General features: G+C 46.2%; 1 non-coding gene and 1 pseudogene across 1 annotated transcript; both read right to left on the bottom strand.

The window, feature by feature from the left end:
• Positions 1–4,681: 4,681 nt before the first annotated feature.
• On the bottom strand, positions 4,682–4,798 carry LOC129819229 (U5 spliceosomal RNA). The gene has a single exon (XR_008754061.1). It is a non-coding gene; the product is annotated as a U5 spliceosomal RNA (small nuclear RNA).
• A 373-nt stretch (positions 4,799–5,171) lies between these two features.
• LOC129819211 (U2 spliceosomal RNA) lies at positions 5,172–5,347 on the bottom strand (annotated as a pseudogene).
• Positions 5,348–24,834: the final 19,487 nt, after the last annotated feature.

The raw sequence follows: 24,834 nt of genomic DNA, 5'->3' as shown, positions 1-24,834 counted from the left end.
GCATAAAACACATTATTTGAACATTACATTTAAATTGGGTAAAAAGTACGTGTTGTTAAAAGCAATGAAAACAACCATGGATAAAAGTACTTTTTTGTGGAAAAACATCAAATCTGTAAAAGCCATTTTAAAATGTGTACAAATGATTAAAAAAAAAGTAAAACATTTTTAAGACATGAAGAAAACATGTTAAAAAGTCACTTTGTTAAAAAAAAAACTGTCTTCGGTTCCTTGTGCAGGTGCGGGGTGAGTCCTTATCAAACTCGCCTCATTCTGCTCCTCTGGATGAACTGCCGTCCCATCCTTCGGGGCCCAGAGGAGATCCCTCCCCTAGGCGCATCGCCCTAGGCGCCGCAGCGCTGTCAGGCCGCGGCCGCCGGGACCTAGGGTGTTGTGGGGGACCCTTCACTTGGGGTCGAGGCCCCCTTCCTTCTGTACCACCCCAGGGCTTCCGTGGCTACCATAGCCACTGCCTGGGGGGTGGTCTCTACGTTCTTCGCTACCAGCAGGTTGCGGGAGGACCACAGGGCATCCTTCAGGCACGTGAGGGTGGGCCAGAGCTTGGTGAAGGCCTTCGATGGAATGGGCCTTCGGCCCACCCCGTACAGCACGAGCTGAGGCGTTAGGTCCTCCCCTGCTGGTAGACACGGGGTGATCAGGGGGCCTGCTTCCTTCCACAGGTCCCTGGCGGCTCTGCACTCACAGAGCAGGTGCCTCACCGACTCCTCTTGGCCGCAGCCTGGTCGGGGGCACGCGGATGTTCTCGCCATGCCCCGTGAGTGCATAACGGCCCTGACCGGGAGGATCTCATGGGCGACCATCCAGGACAGGTCCCGGTGCCAATTCAGGAGAGCAGGATGGGCCACATTACGCCAAACCGTTGTGGGCTCGCCTATAGCAAGCCCGCGTACTGGACACACTGGTTCCCGATCCTGCACAAGAGAGAGAAGAGAGCGGTGTTTAGTTAAAACCGTGACTGCTTCTTTTTCCAGTTTAAAATGTCTTAAAAATTTCTGGAGCTGGGCGTAGTGAGTGGGGAGCAGGAAAGAGACTGGGGCTCGCAGGTCGACTGGGATCAGCCCCAGAGACCTGAGGTAAGATCCCAGCCAGAACCGTGCGAGGGCCTGGGTCTTGTTGGTGACCGGGGAGGTGGCAAGAGTCAGATGTAGCGCTGTATAGCGGCTGCCCAGGAACAAGTAGAGGTCGGGCAAGCCCTTCCCCCCCTTGGACCTGGGCCTCTTTACCACCTCCCTCCTCAGCCTCTCCCACTTGCTTCCCCACAGGAAATAAAACAGCATCCGGTCCAGAGCTAAAAGAGTTGTTCGTGGGGGGATAAAAACAGAACTGATTAATAAGAGAACAGGTAAAATCACAGCCTTGATGATTAAAACCTTGCCCTCAAATGTCAGTCGTCTCAGTCCCCAAAAACCCAGTCTCTGTCTTACAGTCCCTAAAATCCCGGTCCAATTGCCACTACCTCCTCCCTCCCTGTCAAATTTTACCCCCAGAACCCTTATGTCTGTCATTTTAACTGTCAGTGGTAGTCTGGTCAAGTCTGAGTCTGCCCACGGTCCGAAGAATTGGGCCTCTGTCTTTTTCCTATTCAGTCTATTTTTCGGGTTCTTTCTCTCTCTCCCTACGGGGTAAGGGGGGTTGGTAGGGAGAGGAGGTTAAAACAGGGTTTAAAAACGATTCCTGGTTAGGAGAGTTGGCGGGGAAGACCCTGGACTCATCCTCCCCCTGGGAGCTCTCCCACTCCAGCTTGCCCTTCTTTCCCTCACCCTGTTCGGGGTCGGAGAGCTCCTCTGCATTTCTCTTTCGTAGGGGAAGGTGTTCGCCCAGGGCCTCTCCCCCCCCTCCCATACCCTCCTCGCTTGACAGTGTCGTTTCCGACACTGTCATCATGCTGTCGGACCCGCTTGGGGAGCTCTCACTCACCAACTCCCCGGAGCCGTCTTTCTCGGCCCTTTCTCCTTCAGGGGTCACTTCAGTCTGGGGCAGGGGGATTGGGGTGGGGAGGGTTTTTGCCTCCCCTCCCACTTCTTCCACCACTGCGCCTTCCGCGCCCTCCAACTCTCCTACCACCTCCTCCACTACTGCCACCACTTCCTCCACTACCACCACCACCTCCTCCACTACCGCCACCACCTCCTCCTCCACTACTGCCACCGCTACCACCTCCTCCACTACTGCCGCCGCTACCACCTCCTCCACTACTGCCACCGTGGCAACTGCCGCTTTCCCCCTCTGGCGCTCGGAAGCCCGGTCCGCAGCCGCCGCCTCCAACCTGCCAGCCCTGACCTTATTGGCCCAGGAGGAGGGGCAACTGCGGATGAGGTGGGACCGCTCGCCACAGAGGTTGCACGATCTGCCGTTCGTGCAATCCTCGTAGCGGTGGCCCACCTCCCGGCACTTCATGCAGACCACCTTGTCGCAGGCGTCTGCTAGGTGGCCATGTTCACCACACTTACGGCACAGCTTGGGCTGGTCCTGGTAGTGAACATGGCCCCTGTTCTCTCCGAGGACTATGGTGGACGGGATGGCTTTCAATCCACCATAGCCCCCGGGGTCCTCCCTCTGCTGGACAGTGACCCTCCAGGCCCCTGTCCAGATCCCATCGGGATCCTTCACCTGGGTCAGGGGCCCCCTCACGTTGCAGTACCTGCCCAACCATACTGCAACGTCCTCCGGCTGTACCGTTTCATTGTACATACGGACAATAACGGTTTTAATGCTATTGTCCGTCAGCTTGATCACCTTAAACATAGCTGAAAGGGATCCCTGGGTGTTCTGGACGTTCTGGAGTTGCCCCCAGAACTCCCTCAGGAAGCTGGCGCAGGCGAAACTAACATCGAAGCCCTTCCCATAAGGGAGGGTTAGGATGCAGTTCACCTGCTCAGGTACGAAACGGAGTTCCTTTTGGAGGAATTTTCTGGAGAAATCCAATCGGGATAACTCCATTAATTTCCCTCCCTTCTCCTTTAAAAGGAGGCGCACGGCATGGTGCCTCCGCATGCCAGCCTGTGCTGCTGACATGATGGAGGCCCACTCCCTTTATAACCCAACACCAGTGAAAAAATAAAAATAAAAATTAAGTAATGGGGGGAGGGGGAGTGTAAACACCCGAGGCCGCTGGCAGGTCCAGCTATGCTAGGCTAACAGGGCCTACCAACACCACGGGACACAAAACGAGCTAACACAGCACCCAGGTGAACCTATCAACAATGGGGGAGACGCAGGGGAAAAATAAAGGTAGGCCTGACAAAACAGTTAACAAGAGCTAGGAGGCTAGCAGGCCGTACCAGCCGGTCAGACTAACTAACAAGCTGGTAGGCCAGGTACTAAAACCTCCCAGCTGACAAAGACAAACAGAAGGAAATTTGAACGGGGGAAAGAAGCTAAAGGGAAAAGTAAAAATAAAAAGGGGACACCAAACAAAACAATTTGCGAGGGCTGGGAGGCTAGCAGGCCGCACTAGCCGGTGAGGCTAAGCTACCAAGCTAGCAGGCCAGGTACTAAAACCTCCCAGCTAACAAGAACAAACAAATAAAATTAAAAGGGGGGTGGGAAACTAGGGAACAAAATGTGGGTTAGGTTGGGGGGGGGGGGGCAGGACACAAGGAAAAACAAAAGTACTAACAAAGAACAAGCCGAAATTGAGGGGAAATGGGGCTGGCAGGCCTCACCAGCAGGCCAGGCTATGCTAACCAGCTAGCAGGCCGGCCAGCCAACAAGAGTCCCCCAAGTGCCAACAAAAACCCAACAAACAAAAAGTATGACCAGGGAAAGTTCAGGGGATAGAAAAGGAAAAACAATTAAGAGAGTAGGGATAGGTTTAAAGGGGGCTACAAAACAAACAGAAGAAAACAAACAATGCTTGCCAAACCTAAGGGGCGAGGAGGCTAGCAGGCCAGTCCAGCTAAAGCAAGACAGGCCGGCTAGCAAGCAAGCCAACCCAGCTAGCAAACACTACAAACAAACAGAAAAAATAAAGGGAAGCTAAGGGGAAAAGGGATGGGGAAACAAGAGGAACACAAACAATTATTATTTATTTATTTTTTTAAATATTTTTTAAGTGAAATAGAAACACAAAACACAACAGCAAACTAACATACAAAAATACAGAAAGTGATTAAATTAAACCTTAACTCACCCTACAGGTGCTGATGCACCTGCAGTCCACCACCACCAAACCACCACCAACACCTAGAATGAGAAAAAAGGTTGATAAATGAAAACAGAGAAACAAGTTGTGTGTACCAAAGCCCGAATCTACGCTTGATCTTAGCCAAAAGGCCGAGAAGCGATAACCCACAAATGGTACCCTGCAGCCGCCGGGCACCCGGGGGTCTCGGCAGACTTTGGCGGTTCGGCAAAAGGTGGCTCCTCCTCCCCCCCCCCCACCCCTTCCGACAGACAGACAGGCGGGTGTTTTTTATTTTTGAAAGTCGCCAATGCGTCTTGAAGTCACTAGCTCTTTACGCCGCCTAGTGCGACGACGACTATTTGTTCAAAGCCCGGCAAATACGCCAGTCGTCCGTCCGTCCGTCCGTCCGTCGGGCTTGAACTCAATTGCCCTTAGCGACTAGTCAAACGCATGAGCAACAAGTCTCTGCTGCGGCGGCGGCGTCGTCGTCATCATCATCATCTCTGTCAATTTCTCTTGAAACAAGATATAGCGGGCTCTGCCAGAAGCAAAGCCCTTCCAAAAATACTTTGAACTCATAAGTGTTCCTCTCCACGGAAGTCTTTAGTAAAAGGCGAAAGGCTTGTGCGTAATGAAGAGAAACCAGAGTCGTATGGAAGTCAGAAGTCGGGGCCCCGAGACACACTCTGTGCACTACTAGGCTGGGATCTCGCGGGTGGGTAGTCACCCAACCCACTCGGACAACTTTTCCACGGCTGTGTGTGGGTAAAAAGTCACAGACAGACAGACAGACAGACAGACAGACAGACAGAGACAGACAGACAGACAGACAGACAGACAGACAGACAGTCTCACTCACTCACTCACTCACTCACTATCCTGACCAACGTTTTTTTTTTTTTTTTTTTTTTTTTTTAAGTAAAATGGCGGGAAACGGGGGAACCCACGAAGAGCGCTTCGCCCTACTTTCACTTTGGATGTTTTTTTTCCCCTTTCTTTTCTTGACAACGGGAGGAATGTGTGTGTGTGTTGCACCGTTCCCGGAGGTACTGCAATACCGGGTCGATGCGTGGAGCGGACGGAGCAAGCCCCATTTCCGACTCCCTGTTCGAAAAATCCATTTAATATGTAGTCCCCCGATGGGGGACGTATCAGATATTAAACTGATAAGAACAGATTTTTTTCTTTTGGAAAAAGTTTATTAGCACATTTCCTTTAAAACAGCTCATACATTTTTACATCATTTATACACATAAAAACGGCAATAAGGCATAAAAACACAGCATTTGAACATTACTTTTAAATTTGTTAAAAGTACATGTTGTTTTAAAACAATGAAAAACAACCATGAGTAAAAGTACTTTTCTAGTAAAAACATCAAATCTGTAAAAGCCATTTAAAATGTGTACGAATGATTTAAAAAAAATAAAACATTTTTAAGACATGAAGAAAACATGTTAAAAAGTCACTTTGTTAAAAAGCTGTCTTCGGTCCTTTGTACAGGTGCGGGGTGAGTCCTTATCAAACTCGCCTCATTCTGCTCCTCTGGATAAACTACCGTCCCATCCTTCGGGGCCCAGAGGAGATCCCTCCCCTAGGCGCATCGCCCTAGGCGCCGCAGCGCTGTCAGGCCGTGGCCGCCGGGACCTAGGGTGTTGTGGGGGACCCTTCACTTGGGGTCGAGGCCCCCCTCCTTCTGTACCACCCCAGGGCTTCCGTGGCTACCATAGCCACTGCCTGGGGGGTGGTCTCTATGTTCTTCGCTACCAGCAGGTTACGGGAGGACCACAGGGCGTCCTTCAGGCACGTGAGGGTGGGCCAGAGCTTGGTGAAGGCCTTCGATGGAATGGGCCTTCGGCCCACCCCGTACAGCACGAGCTGAGGCGTTAGGTCCTCCCCTGCTGGCAGACACGGAGTGATCAGGGGGCCTGCTTCCTTCCACAGGTCCCTGGCGGCTCTGCACTCACAGAGCAGGTGCCTCACCGACTCCTCTTGGCCGCAGCCTGGTCGGGGGCACGCGGGTGTTCTCGCCATGCCCCGTGAGTGCATGACGGCCCTGACCGGGAGGATCTCGTGGGCGACCATCCAGGACAGGTCCCGGTGCCGATTCAGGAGAGCAGGATGGGCCACATTACGCCAAACCGTTGTGGGCTCGCCTATAGCAAGCCCGCGTACTGGACACACTGGTTCCCGATCCTGCACAAGAGAGAGAAGAGAGCGGTGTTTAGTTAAAACCGTGACTGCTTCTTTTTCCAGTTTAAAATGTCTTAAAAATTTCTGGAGCTGAGCGTAGTGAGTGGGGAGCAGGAAAGAGACTGGGGCTCGCAGGTCGACTGGGATCAGCCTCAGAGTCCTGAGGTAAGATCCCAGCCAGAACCGTGCGAGGGCCTGGGTCTTGTTGTTGGCCGGGGAGGTGGCAAGAGTGAGATGTAACGCTGTGTAGCGGCTGCCCAGGAACAAGTAGAGGTCAGGCAAGCCTTTCCCCCCCTTGGACCTGGGCCTCTTGACCACCTCCCTCCTCAGCCTCTCCCACTTGCTCCCCCACAGGAAGTAGAACAGCATCCGCTCCAGGGCTAAAAGACTCCTTCGTGGGGGGATAAAAACAGAACTGATTAATAAAAGCACAGGTAAAATCACAGCTTTAATGATTAAAACCTTGCCCTCAAAAGTCAGCTGTCGTAGTCCCCAAAAACCCAGTCTCTGTCTTACTGTCCCCAGGATCCCATTCCAGTTGCCGCTCCCTCCTCCCTCCCGGTCAAACTTTACCCCCAATACCCTTATGTCCGTCGTTTTAACCGTCAGTGGTAGTCTGGTCAAGTCTGGGTCTGCCCATGGTCCGAAAAATTGGGCCTCGGTCTTGTCTCTGTTCAGTCTCGCCCCAGAGGCTCGTCCGTACCAGTCGGTCCTGTCCAGGGTCCTGTCGACGGATAAAAGGTCGGTGCATAAAATGTTGACGTCGTCCATGTAAAAAACGCACTTGGCGGTCATCCCCCCACTCCCCGGGATCCCCACCCCACTGATCCGTTGGTCCCTTCTCAAGACCTGTGCCAGTGGTTCAATGCAGGCCACGAACAGAAGGGGAGATAATGGACAGCCCTGACGGACGCCGCAGTGTACTCCCACCGCTTTTGTCAGATGCCCATTTACGAGGATTTTGCTGGTAATGTCCCCGTACAGCAGTCCCACCCAAGCTAAAAACCTGTCCGGGAAACCCATTTTTTGCAGTACCTTAAAGAGGTACTGGTGCGAGACCCGATCAAAGGCTTTTTCAAAATCTAAATTTAGGACTACAAGCCGCATGTTTCTGTCTCTCGCATAACAGATGGCATCTCGGATCAGTATCAGGCTGTCCGTGATCTTCCTTCCGGGCACGGCACAGGTTTGGTCCGGGTGGATCACCTCCCCTAAAACAGAAGACATTCTGAGTGTTAAAACCTTAGTAAAAAGTTTACAGTCAAAGTTTAAAAGGGTGATCGGTCTCCAGTTCTTCAGGTCAGTCCTGTCGTTTTTCTTATATAAAAGAGTCACGATCCCCACTCTAAAACTGTCAGGTAGTCTGTCCAGGTGTTCAAAGTCAGTAAAAACAGTCAGAAGTTCGTCGGCTAAAACATCCCAAAAGGTCAGATAAAACTCCAAAGGGAGGCCGTCCTCCCCCGGTGATTTACCCCTCTTAAAATGCTTCAGTCCTTTGTCGATTTCTGTCCTCGTCAGGTCTTTTGTCAGGTCGTCTGTGTTGGGTAGGGTCTTGTCGATGTAGGTTAAAATGTCCCCCATCGTCTCTTCACATACCTCTTTTACCCCAAACAGTTCCCCATAAAAATCTTCGACTACTTCTTTTATTCCCTCTGTATCTGTTTTTAAAACCCCATCTTTATCTTTTAAACCCGTCATTGTCCTACCCTTGCTAACTATTTTCTTAAAAAAGTACCTAGTGCACTTCTCCCCCTCTTCTAATTCCCTTTCTTTACTTCTTAAAATAACCCCCTTACTTTTTTGGTCTGCTAAAAATGCCATCTCCTTCTTTACTTCTTTAATTTCATGGTTAAAATCAAGGCCCTGTTGGCATAAATTAAAATACCTTTCCAGTCGCTTTTGCAGTCCCACCATGCGTCTATCTTTTTCTCTGCTTTTTTTCTTTCCTATCTCTCTAAAGAAGGTCCTCGTCCTTCCCTTCACCATTTCCCACCACTGTGCTCGTGTGTCAAAAAGGTCCTGTAGCGTCTGCCACTGGCTGAACTGCTCCCGGTACTGACTAACTACTCTATCATCTTCTAAAAAGGGAGCAGTTCAATTTCCAGGGCCCTCTTCCCACAGTCACACCCGAGGTTAGTGAAAGGGTGCACGTCAGCATTACGTGATCTGAGAAGAAAGCAGGGGTTATTCTAGCATCAGTTGGGGGACAGTCCCGGGTAAACAGATAATCGATGCGAGAGGCTCTGGTGCCGTCACCACTGGTCCAGGTGAAGCCCTCCTCTCTTGGATGCAGGGTTTTAAAACAGTCAGTCAGTTTAAAATCCCTACACAGCCCTTGCAATAAAACACTTGATCTGTCTACCTTAAAATCCTCTCCTGCCCCTCTCCTGTCTGCTCTACTTAAAACACAATTAAAATCCCCGCCCACCACTAGAGGATCCCTCCCTAGCAGGTGGGACTGCAGGTCTTCTAAAAGTGCGCACCGGTCGTGTTTGTCATTAAAACCATACACATTTAGCACATTAAAATCCCTCCCCATAAAGGTAAAATTGGCTAAAAGAGCGCGTCCGCCTACCACCACCGTGCTCCCCCTCACCACCACCTGTGGGGTCTTGATTAAAATGGCAACACCGTCATTTTTGTTAAAATTGGAACCACTCCAAATGGAGGGCCCGTGCTGCCACTTATCCTCCCATTTACTGTAAGAGGATAAAAAGGGTAGACCACACTCCTGTAGTAAAAACACATCTGAGTTAAACCTTTCTAAAAAGGATAAAACCGACTGTGCTCTGGCTGCTGTTTTCACGCTCCTCACATTTATTGTAGTGATTTTAAAAGCCATAAAAGGGGTGAGTAAAAACAGTGCTAAAAGAAAGGAAGGCATTGAACAGTTAAAAGGGGGCTACTTTTCTAGGGAATTCTCTATCTCCCTCCGGGGTAAGGGGGGGTGGCAGGGAGAGGAGGTTAAAACCGGACTTAAAAAGGAGATTTGATTGGGGAAGGTCCTGGGTTCTTCCTCCCCCTGGGAGCTCTCCCACTCCACCTTTCCCTTTTTCCCTTCACCCTGTTCGGGGTCAGAGAGCTCCTCTGCGTTTCTTTTTCGTGGGGGGAGGTGTTCCTCCAGAACCTCCCCTCCCTCTCCCGTGCCTTCTGACACCGTCTCCATACTGTCAGACCCACTTGGGGAGCTCTCACTCAAGACCTCTCCGGGACCGTCTTTCTCGGCCCTTTCTCCTTCAGGGGTCACCTTAGTCTGGGGCTGGGGGATTGGGGTGGGGAGGGTTTTGTCCTCTCCTCCCACTTCTTCCACCACTGCACCTTCCGCGCCCTCTACTACGGCCACCGCCTCCACCACTGTCTCCTCCACCACCACCTGCTCCACAACCACCTCCTCGGCAACTGCCTCGGTGGCCACCACCTGACGCTCGGAAGCCCGGTCCGCGGCCGCCACCTCCCTCCTTTCGGCCCTGACCTTATTGGCCCAGGAGTAGGGGCAGCCGCGGATGAGGTGGGACCGCTCGCCACAGGGGTTGCACGACCTTCCGTTCGTGCATTCCTCGTAGCGGTGGCCCACCTCCCGGCCCTTCATGCAGACGACCTTCTTACAGGCCTCTGCAAGGTGGCCATGTTCACCACACTTACGGCACAGCTTGGGCTGGTCCTGGTAGTGAACATGGCCCCTGTTCTCTCCGAGGACTATGGTGGACGGGATGGCTTTCAATCCACCATAGCCCCCGGGGTCCTCCCTCTGCTGGACAGTGACCCTCCAGGCCCCTGTCCAGATCCCATCGGGATCCTTCACCTGGGTCAGGGGCCCCCTCACGTTGCAGTACCTGCCCAACCATACTGCAACGTCCTCCGGCTGTACCGTTTCATTGTACATACGGACAATAACGGTTTTAATGCTATTGTCCGTCAGCTTGATCACCTTAAACATAGCTGAAAGGGATCCCTGGGTGTTCTGGACGTTCTGGAGTTGCCCCCAGAACTCCCTCAGGAAGCTGGCGCAGGCGAAACTAACATCGAAGCCCTTCCCATAAGGGAGGGTTAGGATGCAGTTCACCTGCTCAGGTACGAAACGGAGTTCCTTTTGGAGGAATTTTCTGGAGAAATCCAATCGGGATAACTCCATTAATTTCCCTCCCTTCTCCTTTAACCTGTCTAGGATCAGCGTGGCGCTAGCGGCACACCCCCCCCCCCCCACTGAAAAACCAGTGCCGCGAAATTCAAAAAAAATATTTTTTTTAAATATTTAACTTTCACACATTAAAGTCCAATACAGCTAATGAAAGACACAGATCTTATGAATCCAGTCAACATTTCCGATTTTTAAAATGTTTTACAGGGAAGACACAATATGTAAAGATGTACATCTATTACCTAAAAACACATTAGCATAATCCACCATCTTTTATTTGTCCACCAACACCAGTAGCCATCACCAATTCGGCTAAACTAAGATATTTATAGCCCCTAACCAACAAAAAAACTCATTAGATGACAGTCTGATAACATATTTATGGTATGGGATAGGTTTTGTTAGAAAAAAGTGCATATTTCAGGTATATGGCATAGTTTACAATTGCACCCACCATCACAAATGGACTAGAATAATTACAATGAGCAACGTGTTTACCTAACTACTAATCATCAAACATTTCGTAAAAATACACAGCATACACGAATCGAAAGACACAGATCCTGTGAATACAGACAATATTTCAGATTTAAGTGTCTTACAGCGAAAACACAATAAATCGTTATATTAGCTTAGCACATAGCAATTAGCAGCCCAGCATTGATTCTAGCCAAAGTGAGCGATAAAAGTCAACATCGCCAAAAGATATTAATTTTTTCACTAACCTTCTCAGAATTCTTCCGATGACACTCCTGTAACATCACATTACAACATGCATATACAGTTTGATCGAAAATGTTTATATTTAGCCACCAAAATCATGGTTAGACAATGTGAAATGTAGCTCAGCTGGTCAGAAAATGTCCTTGCGCCACTTAGACAGTGATCTACTCTTATACATAAATACTCATAAACGTGACTAAAAAATATAGGGTGGACAGGGATTGATAGACAATTTAATTCTTAATACAATTGCGTTATTACATTTTTTAATTTATCCTTACTTTTCAATACAGTTTGCGCCAAGCGAAGCTACGTCAAAAAACATGGCGTCCTAAGCCACTAAAATGTTTCGACAGAAACACGATTTATCATAATAAAAATGTCCTACCTTGAGCTGTTCTTCCATCAGTATCTTGGGCAAAGGATCCTTTCTTGGGAGAAATCGTCTTTTGGTGGAAAGCTGTCCTCTTGCCATGTGGAAATGTCAACTACGTTCGGGATGAACTGAAAAGCGTGCCCAACTTTTCACATCGTTGCAAAAATAAATGTCCCAAAATCGCACTAAACGGATATAAATTGCTATAAAACGCTTTAAATTAACTACTTTATGATGTTTGTAACTCCTATAACGAGTGAAAAGATGACCGGAGAAATATAACAGGCTAAACTAACGCTTGGAACAGGAGAGGGTCGGTGTCTTCCACGCGCGTTACGCAGCTCCCAAAGAATGACTAGCTTCAGAGTTTTTTCATTTGTAGGGCCTGTGAACGCGCAATCGAGCCCGTTGGAATCGTCATCACGTAAAGGCATCCAGGGGAAGACGTAAGAAGTGTCCGTATAGTCATAGCAACGACAGTGCCCTTTTAACTGACTTCAGAAAAGTGGCCAACATTTCTCAAATCTGACTCCATGTCAGGGAAATTGCTGTAGAATGGGCTCTGTTCCACTTAGAGACAAAATTTCAACTCCTATAGAAACTATAGACTGTTTTCTATCCAATAATAATAATAATATGCATATTGTACGATCAAGGATTTTGTGGGAAGCCGTTTAAAAAATTAGCCACATTAGCATAAATAGTCTAAACAGCGCCCCCATCCCCAACAGGTTAACTTCTTGAGAATACAGGGGGTGCTGTTTCGCATTAGCATAATTGCCTCTACAGACTAAACTGCCTCTTATTCAATTATTGCTGTTACTATATGCATATAACCATATAGCATTGGATAGAAAACAAGCTATGGTTTCTAAAACCGTTCCAATTGAGTCTCTGAGTCAAACACAGGTCATTTCACAGCACTTTCCCTGAGCCAGAAAAAGATTGCAAGATGTGTATGCTCGCTTCAAAGCTCTGCCTATATATGGTCACGCGACCTATGACCCGAATGACACTTCCTTCTTCTTCCTCTGGGTGTCTGGAAGACGTCAGAGGAGAAATTTTTTGTTTATCTTGTACTGACGTGAAATAAGACCTATTTCTTTAGCGTGACCGACAACTTCCGGTTTCTGAAATGCGCGTTTTCAGAGGTGGCATTGTCTTTTGTTATGCTGACGTTACGGATGAAAACTATCTCCGTGTCGAAGTTTGTTTGATACATGTGACCATATCACCGTAATGTATGTTTTTTCAATATAGTTTAATCAGATTATTAGAATTTTTTCGGGAGTTTTGCCGTGTTCCGTTCTTTGAGTTTTTTAACTTTGGACATGGACCGTGCCAGTCGACCAGTACCCAGGCTAAATGAAGAGGGGAAGTTGCCATTGTGAATGGATTGAACGACTCATCAGGACTAAGGACACCTTGATCAACATTCTGATGAAAGACCAGCAATAGTAAGACCCAATTTACGATGTTATTTCATATATCTGCCGTGCATGTGAACTGGTCGGGCGCGTCCAGCTGGTTTTGGCTGGCCTGGTTATGCTAATTAGCTAGTTATGCTAATTTCGCTATAAAACATTTAAAAAATCTGAAATATTGTTTGGATTCACCAGATGTTGGGCTTTCAATGTCTGTACGCTGTGTATTTTTTCTGAAATGTTTTAAGACAAGTAATTAGTTATATAACGTTGGTCTCTGTAATTGTTCTAGCTGCATCAGCACTATATCAGATTGCAGCTGCAATGTAGAACTGTGATTTATACCTGAAAAATGCACATTTAAAAAAAAAAAACTATGCTATAACATAAATATGTTATCAGACTGTCATCTTAAGAATTTTTTTGTTGGTTAGTGGCTATCAATATCTTAGTTTAGCCGAATTGGTGATAGCACCTGATGGAGTAAGAAACTGTTGGAGTAAGAAAATGGTGTCATTTTGCTAACGTGTTTAGCTAATAGATTTACATATTGTGTCTTCCCTGTAAAACATTTAAAAAATCTGAAATGGTGGTTTTATTCACAAGATCTGTGTCTTTCATTGGGTGTCTTGGACTTGTGATTTAATGATATTTAGATGCTACTATTTAATTGTGACGCTATGCTAGCGATGCTAATCAGTGTGGGGGGTGCTCCCGGATCCGGGTTAGGTACTCTGTAGAGGTTAAAAGGAGGCGCACGGCATGGTGCCTCCGCATGCCAGCCTGTGCTGCTGACATGGAGGCCCACTCCCTTTATAACCCAACACCAGTGAAAAAATAAAAATAAAAATTAAGTAATGGGGAGGGGGAGTGTAAACACCCGAGGCCGCTGGCAGGTCCAGCTATGCTAGGCTAACAGGGCCTACCAACACCACGGGACACAAAACGAGCTAACACAGCACCCAGGTGAACTTATCAACAATGGGGGAGACGCAGGGGAAAAATAAAGGTAGACCTGACAAAACAGTTAAGAGCTAGGAGGCAAGCAGGCCGTACCAGCCGGTCAGACTAACTAACAAGCTGGTAGGCCAGGTACTAAAACCTCCCAGCTGACAAAGACAAACAGAAGGGAATTTGAACGGGGGAAAGAAGCTAAAGGGAAAAGTAAAAATAAAAAGGGGACACCAAACAAAACAATTTACGAGGGCTGGGAGGCTAGCAGGCCGCACTAGCCGGTGAGGCTAAGCTACCAAGCTAGCAGGCCAGGTACTAAAACCTCCCAGCTAACAAGAAACAAACAAATGAAATTAAAGGGGGGGTGGGAAACTAGGGAACAAAAAGTGGGTTGGGGGGGGGGGGGCGGGACACAAGGAAAAACAAAAGTACTAACAAAGAACAAGCCGAAATTGAGGGGAAATGGAGCTGGCAGGCCTCACCAGCAGGCCAGGCTACGCTAACCAGCTAGCAGGCCGGCCAGCCAACAAGAGTCCCCCAAGTGCCAACAAAACCCAACAAACAAAAAGTAGGACCAGGGAAAGTTCAGGGGATAGAAAAAGAAAAACAATTAAGAGAGTAGGGATAGGTTTAATGGGGGCTACAAAACAAACAGAAGAAAACAAACAATGCTTGCCAAACCTAAGGGGCGAGGAGGCTAGCAGGCCAGTCCAGCTAACGCAAGACAGGCCGGCCAGCAAGCAAGCCAACCCAGCTAGCAAACACTACAAACAAACAGAAAAAACTAGAGGGAAGCTAAGGGGAAAAGGGATGGGGAAACAAGAGGAACACAAACAATTATTTTTTTTTAAATATTTTTTAAGTGAAATAGAAACACAAAACACAACAACAAACTAACATACAAAAATACAGGAAGTGATTAAATTAAACCTTGACTCACCCTACAGGTGCTGATGCACCTGCAGTCCACCACCACCAAACCACCACCAACACCTAGAATGAGAAAAAAAGGTTGATAAATGAAAACAGAGAAACAAGTTGTGTGTACCAAAGCCCGAATCTACGCTTGGTCTTAGCCAAAAGGCCGAGAAGCGCTTACCCGGCACCCCGCTCCGATATATAATGTACGGATCCATCCTATAAACTTCTCCCCAAAACCTAATCTACCTAACACTCTGAAAAGAAAGGATCTATTCACGCGATCAAAGGCTTTCGCCTGATCAAGCGCTGCTACCATAAAAGGCAGACCTCTATCTTCTACCCAAGCGATGGAGTCCCTAATCAACTGTAGGTTCCATCTAATAGAGCGTCCCTCTACCCCGCACGTCTGATCCTCATGGACAACGTAGGGAAGGGCTGTGCGCAAACGATCCGCTAAGACCTTTGCTAGCAGTTTATAATCCACACACAGCATGGTCAACGGCCGCCAGTTGCCGAGGTCAGTTGCTTCCCCCTTCTTATAAAGAAGTGACAGCACACCAACCGCCATTGATCCCCCCGGGACCCCCGTCTCAAGTATGGCCTTCAAGACTTCGAGGACCACCGGTCCCAGAATACCCCAAAACTTGAGGTAAAACTCAGCCGGCAGCCCATCCATCCCAGGCACCTTCCTTTTTCCCATCCTCCTAAGGGCGCTCTCAACCTCTTCTAGGGAGATCCGATCCTCCATCACGTCTCTAATGTCCTCCGGCAATCGCCGGGACAAGTGTTCTAAAAACACATTTCCCTGCTCTACATCTATTTCCTTTTCCTTAAATAAACCTTGAAAATGGTCAGTTGTCACCCTGACCATTTCCTCCGGTTTTCTAACTATACTCCCATTCTCTTCCCTAACACCGTGCATTACCTTCCTACTCTGTCTGGCCATAACTGACTTAAAGAACATAGCGGAACAAGTCTCATTATGTTCTAGAAAGCCACTATGTGCACGCTCCAGGAAAGCTCGAGCCTTCTGCTCCTGCAGCTCCCTGAGCTGCGCCTTCAGGGCTGTGTATCTCTCCCAGTCAATCGACCCGCCGAGGTTGCCTGCCTCATACTCGAGTTCGATTAATCTTTGGATACGATCCACCTCCCTCCTTTCCTCCCTTTTTTTCCTCTTATTATATCCTATAATAAAGGCCCTAATCCTTACCTTTACTATATCCCACCACTCTAACACCCCCTCGCACATGGACCGGAGGCCTTCAAGCCCCCGAAACACCCCTGTAACGGCATCGACAAAAGCTTGCTCATCCAGTAGATCACGATCTAATTTCCAGTACCCCCTACCGAAGAGGCAGACTGGCGACCCCACCTGCAAAAGCACCCCGTCGTGATCCGAAAAGAAAACAGGCACCAGCCGCCCAGACAACTGACCCAAAAACCTGGATACAAAAATATAGTCGAGCCTCCTCGCAACCCCCCTGGAGTTGCGCCATGTAGGACCGACCATTGTCGGAGTCGTGTGCAGGCCACCATCAACCAGACCATGGCAAGCCATTAGCCCGGTGATGGCCCCTGCACTACTATCCCCTCCTATCCCTAAATCTATATTAAAATCTCCCCCTATCACCAAGTGCCTATTTGTAACACACAGGGGCGCCAGACAGTCCACCATCTCTCTCCTTTCTGACGCCACCTGTGGCCCATACACCACCATTAACCTATACCTACTAGCCCTAAACGTGATATCTACCCCCAAAACCCTCCCCTGCATCACAACAAAAGTGCCCTCTAATTTCACTTCCCTATTCCCAAACAAAATCCCCACCCCCGTTGAATGAACCCCACCTATACCCCAAACTGACTCCCCCTTGTCCCACTCCCTCCTAAATCTACACACATCCCCACCATCCCTCAGGTGAACCTCCTGTAAAAAACCAACATCAAAGCCCACTCCCTCCAAAAAACAAAAAAACGCCCTCCTTTTAACATAATCCCTCAAACCCCTTACATTTAAACTAAACAATTTTACAGAAATATTCATTAATAGTTAAAACCCATACGCTGAACAATTAAACCCAAACCAACACACAAAAAACCAGGAGACTCACCCGATGCTCCCCTTCCCCATTTTATCCGGCAGGGACGTCCTCTCATCCCCTGACGTCCCCCCGTCCTCCGTCACTTTATTCCAGGATGCAGGCATGGTGTTTGGCACTGGAGTGACCTGCATCCTGAGTTCTCCCCCATCATCCTCCAACCCTCCCTCCTTGTAGGCCTCTGGGCTGAGACTAGGGGACTCCATCTCCCCAGACATGAGTCCATGTCCCCCCCCAGCTCGACAACCCAAACCCTCCCCCCATGTATTTGGGGCTTCGGCAAACAGCGTGCCTATCGAATGTCTTCTTCCCACCCCCATCCCTCGCTTAGCCTCCCTCTCCCTCCCCTCATCATCCTTCAGGAACTGCACCTTCGTAGTGACTTATCAAATTTAAAATACATTGATCTAAGACCTAGATCCATTAGTCCAAAGCTCTCCAACCCGGTTCTTGGAGAGCTACCCTTCTGTAGATTTTCAATCCAACCTCAATTGCTACTAACCTGATTAACTTATTAAGCATGTAATTAAAATCAGGTGCACTAGATTAGGGTTGGAGTGAACCTACAAGACATTAGCTCTCCAGGAACAAGGTTGAGAGCCCTGCACTAGTCCGTCTTCAACCACATAATTTGAGCTGCCACATTGTGTCAACAATGTTATGTTACTAACTGGTTGCTGTTAATCACAATGATATAAAATGTAACGGGGGCCGAACCACCGAATCCCTATCTTCATAAAAAAAATTATTAACTATAGGGCGTTCTCCACAAAATTTGTTATTTGAACAATTTACAAAAGTTCCGATTGGGAATTACAAAAATTTAAGTTCTGTTTTAATTATGTACATTCAGAATATTCTGTTGTCCTCCCACAGCAGGCACGCTCTGAAGGCTCCAATACAGTGCTTGCAGTAGGCCTCTCCTGGGTCGTGTTGTACTGAGTGGAAGACAAATATTGTGTCAGCAGATGGAATATGGTGCTAAAGAGCCATAGCAAAAAATACAATAACCATAGGCCGTATATCTTAACAGTACCTGACACTCTCCAAATATGACCAGACAAAATCATAACGGAATGGAAAAGTACTAACAAAAGTTAAGACCATCTGTGTCTAAACTCTGGTCCCCATCCGTTTAGAGTTGAAGATGTCGGTCATACCTTTCTAGAGACCAAATTATACAGTGTGTGAAAGAGGGGGAATGTTAGTATTATAAAATGTATAACAGTATTATAAAAATTAACTGATTCAAAGGAATGAGTGGCGCTGAAGATATAACTGCCATAACCCTCTGTAGATTGTCAACTCCCAGGCTGCCTCTGGGGCTTTCCAATGGAATTATTGGCCGCAACAGTTCCATCTGTGTGTTGCTGATGTTGAACTGGATGTGTGGCACCATCACCCCTTCCGACCAATAAAGAGCTGTGGCGCCAGTGGTTGGAGGAGGCGCTGAGGTGGTGGTTGGAGGAGGCGCTGAGGTGGTGGCTTGAGAGCTGATGGTGGTTGAATTTGGGGCGAACAAATCCCTTACTGCTGTCAGATTGGCCCTCTGCAGTTGTTCGTCTCGGGTTCCCTGGCAATGCAGAGGTGACTGCAGTTGTTCAGTCCTCAGCCCATGGTGGTTCCACTGACGGGCAAACACAGCAAGATCTCTATTCACCTGTGGCAGGAACAGAAAGTGCAGTGCCCACAGGTCCACCTCATTGTTGATGTCGATGATCTGCTCTGTCTCCAAGAAGGTGAACAGGTCATGGTAAACGTTGGGGACTCCATGCCAGACGTCCCCCCACAGCCGCTCTAGCCTCTGGTTGTGAGTGCTCCTTCCTATGAGGGCACTTCCCCTCTCACCACCCCTGAATTGCTCCATGAAGGCACAATGCGGTTGTTTTCACCACCCGGTCACATCTCACCCGGGATGGTACTCCGTAGCTGGTGATTGCTGCTTCGAATGACTCCATGACTGTGACACTCCTGTTGTTGTCAGAGGCCTTCAGAAACACAACAGGTCTGCTGTAACCATCCACAGCACCATGGATAACAATCCTACACCTAAAAAACAAGATACATTTGTTATACAAAAACCTATTTTTTCTCTTCTAGTGACACCATTCTGTTTTTTATTATTGATAACATTATTACAGTGCCTTGAGATGAGGTAGTCATTCAAAAATCCTCTTTAACACTTATTGCACAGTGTGAGTCCATGCTACTTATTAGGTGACATTTTTATTCCTGAACTTATTTGGGCTTATCATAACAAAGGGGTTGAATTGACTCAAGACTTTTTAGCTTTTAATTTTTAAATTAATTTGTAAAAAAAAAATGTTAAACATAATTCCACTTTGATATGATGGGGTATTGTGTGTAGGCCAGAGACAAAGTCTCAATTTAATCCATTTTAGATTCCGTTTGTACCAAAACAAAATGTGGAAAAAGTCAAGGTGTAAATATTTTCTGAAGGGACCATATAAGCAGATAACATTGTAAAAAAACGAATGATTTAAGTTTGTAAAAACATGTAGTAATCAGGAGGCCTAAGCATATGTACTTACCGGATCAGCTTACGGTTGCCATCAATGTTCCACAAAGAATTTGGGCCTGCAACTCTGTACTGCCTCCGGTGTAGCCGATGCTGCATGGCTCTCCTCGCAGCTCTCTGGAGGTTGACATGGATCAGACTCTGTCTGACCCTCACAAGCTGGACTCGAACACCTTCTCTTAAGCGTGCCGTCACAGACTGCACCAAGTTCTTCATTCGGCCCTATCAGCTCTTTGATCCTCTCATCCAGCTAAACAACTGACAACAGTGGGTAGGGCCTGAAAAGCTGAAAATGACTAAATACAAAAAGAACACAAAGATACATCAGGAATGTGATCAAATTTAAAGAGGATGTAGACATCTCCCTCGTGTTACAATTACTTTATTCAATTACGATAACTTACCTCATGCGCCGCTTGACTACAGAGTGGTCTGAGAACATCCGCCATTTGTCTGATGGTCATATAACAATCTATGAGGAACTCAAGCTGCTCCTTGTGGATGTGATACCGCCTTCCCTCCAAAGGCGCTTGATAGACTACTGAAATAAAAAAAAATACAATAGATAATTACAAAATACACTCCTAAAAACTTTAGGTTAAAAGACTATAAGCACCATATATAATTTAGGAACAGCATTACAGGCCAACCAAATGTTTTTTTCATTGATTAACTTGACACAGGACACTTACAGGACAAGTAATATGATACAATCTCAGTCAACAAAATATTATACAAATGTAACAAGCCATCTTCGTAAGGTTCCCGTTGTTGGATGTCATTTGGCTCTTGTAGGAACTCCTCTGCAACAGCAATTACATTGCTGGCTATCTCTTCCAAACAATCAAATGACTGCTTGCCCACCGAAGGCTCCACAACATGGTCTCTAGCCTGAAAAATAGACCGCAGACCCGATTGGTCCAGTGACATTTTATTTGTATGTAGTTAACCCTTAAAGTGTTCTCTTGTCTAAACGTTGCCAACTGAGCCTCCGACCAATGAAGACAACCGTGCATTGACAGGCGATGCAGTTTTAACTAATGTACTTTAGCTACAAACTATCCATGGCAGGTAGTTAGGTAACGTTAGCATTATTTTATGTAGTTACTTTTTTTTGCAGCTGTTACACCACTCACTCTCAACACCTACGTTAGCTAGGTAGCTAACATTAAGTTAACGTTACCTGGCTATTGATGGTTGAAGTCCATCTCTTCTGTCCGTGAGCAGCAGTCTGGTGCAATCAGAGATGGTAGACATACAATTTGAGAAATTGGGCAGCCATTATTAACTAGATAGCTAATTTTACCTCGGAAGAACAGAAGTTGAGTGAACGTCTTTCATCAATACCTGAGAATTGGGCGGAGTCCAAACGAACTTCATGCAAATGTTATCATCAGTGACTAAATCTATGACTCATAGCATACGTATCGGTGAATCGTCGTGACATATGAAATAGAAATACAAGTGAGAGTGTAATCAATGTGTAATAACTATGTAAAAAAAAATTATCGTGTTAAATTATTATGTGACTTAGAGTCATATTCAGGTCCTGATTGGTCAAGAAGCTTATTTGACCCGTCAAATAGTGTTATTTGACACGTTAAATTGTGTTATTTGACGTGCATCTTTTTGACACACAAAGACCCAAACGGCGTTCCATACGGTTGATACAAGGCTGCTCTGTGAAGTCTAAAGAATTTGTTAATAGCACACACACACTATGTTTGCCCAACCTGGTCGCAGAGGATTTCGTATTATTCTATATGGAAATCCAAACCTCCATTTAGTATGATAAGTTTCGTATGGTTCATACGACAAATGGTTACTTAAAGCAAAAATTAAAGTACAGTGGTTGGTCAGGGTAGACAGGTGGGCGTATAACGTGAACGTCTAGCAACCCAAAGGTTGCGAGTTCAAATCTCATCATGGACAACTTTAGCATTTTAGCTAATTAGCAATTTTAACTACTTACTACTTTTAAGCTACTTTGCAAATACTTAGCATGTTAGCTAACCCTTCCCCTAAACTTAACCCTTTTAGCGAACCCTAACCTTAACCCTTTCCCTTTAAACCTAACTCCCAACCCTAAACCCTAGCCTAGCTAATGCCAACCAGGTAGCTAACGCTACCCACCTAGCTAGAATTTGTAGCATATCATACGTTTCACAAATTCTTAACATATGATACGTGTACCAAATTTGTAACATATTGTACGTTTTGCAAATTTGTAACATAATAAGAAATGTAACATATGATGGACAACCAGAAATGAATACATACCATACGAAAGGTAACATATCATACTAACTGCAGTGTCTCAGATTTACATACAGAATACATACTGACTTGCCTAGTTAAATAAAGGTTCATTTAAAAAAACTACAATACAAAATGCTCTGAGACCAGGTTGGTCTGCCCCCAGAACAAAATCTAGTAGATGGCCAGCATGCATGCAAAATTTGGTTCAGAGACTACTGAGCTATATGAGTTGCATGTTTCATCACAATATTGTTTTGAACGTTCGTTTTAGGACTGCCAGGACAGCCAGCTGAACATTTACTCAATACATCCTCAATAGGCACTGATGAAGATTTGGTCTGAAGTGCAATACTGTGGCTTAAAAACACAATGCAATTTCTAAAGGCGGCAATTTATTAGTAGCAAAACCTTTTGTCTTCATTTTGATGTCTCCAGAATGACTTTAGTTGCAGTGTAACGTTAGTTAGCTAGCTAAGAGATTGAATGGATACCATCAGATTTTTTCTTACAAACTTTGCTAGCTAATGACAACATTGCCATCTGTCTAAAGTAAATTCGATGACATGATGATAATGGCAGTCGTTTCCTACTAAATATTTGCCTACTTTAGCAATGTCATCGTATTTTGAAGCCACTATAGTGTAATTTAGGCGAAACAGTCATAGCTCCCATTCAAAGTCATTTACTTTTGGTCATCAATGTGGCTGTAGAACGTTGATAACAATGCCAACCACTCGACCGCATGATGGAGTTGCAACCCATGAAAATGTAAGCTCCAATTCAGATACCTACTGACTTTGTCTCTACCAATGTGATCAAGTTGCTTATCTCACGCAACATACATTACAGACTACATTTACGGAGCGTGTCTCTCTCTCATTTACTGTCACCGTCTCTCTCTCAGGCACAGACCTATCAGGAAAAGTGATCATCTATGGGAAGGGTTTTGTACGATTAGAACCGAAGAGACACCGAGTCTTCAACTGTCTGTCTGACTTACTTCACCAACCTTACTCTATAGACCACTCCCTTCTTTGGACCACTCTCTTCTTGCTCAACGACATCTGAAGCTATCACGAGATATCAGGCGCTTCCAGTATTAGGCACCTTCAGCTTCTGAGAAAAGCACCAAGCAGCTATAAAGTGTATATTAATAACTCCACAAGGCTGCAGGGCCAGATGGATTACCAGGACATGTACTCAGAACCAGGCCATTGGTTTTAGAAGTGGCCGGAGGTGTGGGGGTCCTCGCTAGTAATTTTTGGGGCATCTAAAGCTAATTTTTACACAATCTAATACAACACTTTGTGGTCACTTTTATTGTAAATAAGAATATAATATGTTCAGGGCCTAAAATGAACCCCCACCAACTGCAGGTAGATTTTGGCAGTGTTGAGTAAGATGTCTATTTCACTAGCCACGTTGATAGGTGGTCAGGGCTCCACAGTGCCAGCATTTCACTCACTTGTAAATCAAAATAGTAAAGTATGATCTGCTGTTTTGTTTCATAGCTGGTAAATTAATCGCACAAAGTCAAAGAAATACGAATTCCATATTGCCTATCCCACCTTGCTCTGCAACACTGTCTCGCTGGGGGTTGTGCGCACATGAAAATCAGAGTGAAAGATACATTTTTAGAAGCGCTGCGCACAGGATTAAAAGTTAGTCTAATTTACTTGAAACGAAAGTCTACTGGAGGGACACTTTGTCCTTGTGTTTCTTGGCCATTTACATTGTTTTGTTCAGATGAAAGTATTATAGGTTTCTGTTATTGTATCAGGATAGGCTATCCCATGCATTCAATTAAATTGAAACAGTAAATGACTCCACCAAGGCAACATACATAAGGTTCAATATGTGTATGATTACATTTTCATAGCACAAAATCAAAAAGATATACAAATTATAAACCCCAATGAGTCATGCACAACCTATGTCCAAATAACTTAAAGCTTGCTTAATAACCCGTTGGCGCTAAAAAAAATATAAAAAATTACGACACACATACAGTCCAGAAGCACCTCACGTTGTGATTACTCACTACTTGTAGATATTCCTTCAGCGAAGTATGGCAGTTCCTTGCAGGTTTCCTCACAAAATCCACAGCAAGCGCCGCTATCAATGCAGGCAGTACTCGTTAGCCGTAACTGATATCCCATGGGAACATGAACTCGTTCAGCTTTCACAAGCAATTATCTCTCGGTGGTACACGATGCTAGGCTAACCTCAAGGCTGTCAAATACGTCCACGATGAGACGGTAGCTTCAGTCTTTACTAAGTCTTAACAAAATTTTAACAACTCTCTTATAAAATAAAATCGGTATTTCCCTCCATGTCTTAGTAGGTATGGGTTTTGTTCTAGTTTTGTCGTCTTTATTTATCATTTTCTTCACCAACGGTCCTAATGTAAAACGTCCATCCTTTTCTCAACGTCTCTTTCCCTCTCTTTTTTCCCAAGCTCCCATTAACCAGGTCCACTCTCCCATTGGTCACAGCTTAACAAGCGACCGTATTGGTCAAAACTTAAACTTCAAATCAAACCCAACTATTCACTTATACATTAAATAAATATTTATTCAAAAAGAAATGCATTAACAACATTACAATTTAGGAGCAATTCAATCACCTTTTAAATATAATTCCAATTTATTATAACAAATAAACTCAATACTGGTTTTAACAAGAATAAACTCAATACCTTGTTCAAACAAGGGCATTATATGTATCTTGGTTATCTGTAAAATCTATTGGTAGCTAAATCCCTAGAAATTACGGACCATGTAAAAAACTGTTGATCACTAAATCCCGCTAGAAGGACCAAGTAAAAAATGGTTGGCTGGAATGCCCTCACCCGTCTGAGCGGTTGGCTGTGAATGCCTTCACCCACTATATACTTATAACTGATTGTTTTGGTTCTGTCCCGTTGTCAACGGAAATATGGGGGGGGTCTGTTTATATTTTTTTGTGGGGGACTTCCGGTTAAACTTTTTTGAGATTGGAGTGCAGTTGTGCAGTTGTGCACCTTTTGATTTGCACCCACCTCCTATGAATGAGGAGTCTC

The sequence above is a fragment of the Salvelinus fontinalis genome, chromosome 21 (assembly GCF_029448725.1).
Source record: "Salvelinus fontinalis isolate EN_2023a chromosome 21, ASM2944872v1, whole genome shotgun sequence".
Classification (NCBI taxonomy): domain Eukaryota; kingdom Metazoa; phylum Chordata; class Actinopteri; order Salmoniformes; family Salmonidae; genus Salvelinus; species Salvelinus fontinalis.
This window is presented reverse-complemented; position numbering and strand designations above follow the sequence as displayed.